Below are 2,224 nucleotides of genomic sequence, written 5' to 3'. Positions count from 1 at the left end.
GTTTTAACTGTTTTCCCTACACTAAACTTGTACATTTTGAATGACTGGTAAGCACATGGCAGTCTTGAGAGCTGTATTGCTGATTTTCTTGTAGCACGGAGACCAGCGCCACCATGTGGACATTAGTGAAAAAGTGGATGATGTAATACACTTGTGTTGAGCCCTGCTTTAGAATTGGCCACACACTCTCTGCCTGTTTAAGGGGTGGCTTTGTAACAGACCGGATTCAAAATCTTTTAAGTAGAATTTGGGATTTGTTCTGTGTTTAGGCCTTAAATAGGAGAAAAAATAATAATGATAACAAATAGTGGGGTCATCTCTCTCGTGTGCACCTACTTTTTCTCCTCTCTGTCTAAATTGTGTTGTATGAATGCATTACGGTCTGTATGAACTGGGGAGTTCATAAGTAATACTAACGCAAGGCTTACTGTAGGGTAAGAACTTAACTAAATACACTTTTTACGATATAATAACTTGTCACATATACATTACTGCACAGTGAAATTCTTTCTTCGCATATCCCATCCTTGGGGTTTGGAGCACAGGGTTAGCCATGATGCAGCGCCCCTAGAGCAGGGTGGGTTGGGGGCCTTGCTTAAGGTCCCAACGGTGGCAGTGCTGGGGCTTGAACCCCGATCTTCTGGTCATTTTTATATATATATATATATATATATATATATATATAAAGATATGTTATGTGATACGACTGTGATTTTATTTGCTTAAGTCAGGGATGCATTTCATTTCAAATGGTTTATGTAATATACTCAGAGTTTAGCTAATCCTCTATGGTTTATATTCACGTCATAATATTGCAGCATATCATCATAGGCTCATTTACATTATAATGCCATTACATTAGTTACAAGTTGATGGTTTTACTGTATTGACCAGTGGCTCCAGCATATCCTGTATCCACTCACTTTATCCTGCCCAGAGTCATTGTGAATCTATCCCAGGATCACTGAGGTGGAAATACAACAGGGATAGGACACCAGATTGCTACAGAGGACACATTTTCCCATTTAATCTGCATGTATATATTGTTTCGGAGGGGGCAGATATGTATTCACTCCGTATCAGTTACTGATTTTACTGTTTGGTGTAATAGCAGTGGTCACAATATATAATATTTATTTTAGGAATTTATATGCCATATGCCAAGTTTAAACAGTTCAGCAAGCTTACTTCAAAGTAACAGAGGGCACTAATTCCAGCAGGCTGAAAAATAGCACTCTCTCTCTCTCTCTCTCTCTCTCTCTCCTCTTTTAGTAGAATTATTATTATTTAGTAGATCATATATATGGTCTGTAATGCTCATGTATAATTGTACTCCTGTGCATTGGAAACCTGATGCTCACACCTCTGTGGTGTTTTATGGATTTTCTTCACAGCTTCAGCTATGAATTTCTTTTTTCTCTCTGGTTGACTCACCAGCCATCTGAAACTCTCTGCAGACGATAAGAGAGCTGAAGCGGCTCGGCTTTCCCAAACTTCCCAAAATAGCTGCAGGGAAAAGAGCATTTTTAGTGTTGCTGATGCTCACACACCTCTTCATGCTGTGATGGAGATCAACATGATGGGGTGGTGGGGGGAAGTCACGAATTGAAAGCCTCATCCTTAGATACTCTTACATATACTGAGAGCAAGTGCTTAGCGGTTATTACTCTGAAACAGCACATTAAAAGCTATAATGGCCTACTATATGTTATATAGGCTTTTTGGGATCTGTGAACACATCTAAAGGGAAAGTCAGACATAGACTCATCAGAGCTACGCCTTCCTGGTGGAGTAAAGAGGCCAATAAAGTTTATAGTGCCTGATTGCAGTATTGGCATGGAGAAATGAATGTGGTGTAAAAAAAGTGGATGGAGCAAATATTAGTGTTTAATTTTATAGTATTTTTGTTTTGTTTTTTGAAATGAGTTAGTGTCCTGTACAGAATCCTGTCCTCAGCACCTTTGGGATCAGCTGGAACACAGACAGTTGCATTCCAGACCTCCTTGCTGAACATCAGTGCCTGACCTCACTAATGTTCTTGTGGCTGAATGAGAAAATCCCCACAGCCACACTCCAATATCTAGTCCGAAGCCTTAAAAAGTGGGGGATATTATAACAGCAAAAGGGACTGAATCTAGAAAAATATGTTTGGGTGATGGTCAGGTGTCCACATACTTTTTGCCATATAGTATATATGTTTAAGTGAATTGATTTGAGCCACATT

This window comes from Hemibagrus wyckioides, linkage group LG17, assembly GCF_019097595.1.
Source record: "Hemibagrus wyckioides isolate EC202008001 linkage group LG17, SWU_Hwy_1.0, whole genome shotgun sequence".
Lineage (NCBI taxonomy): Eukaryota > Metazoa > Chordata > Actinopteri > Siluriformes > Bagridae > Hemibagrus > Hemibagrus wyckioides.
Note: the sequence above shows the minus strand (reverse complement) of the source record.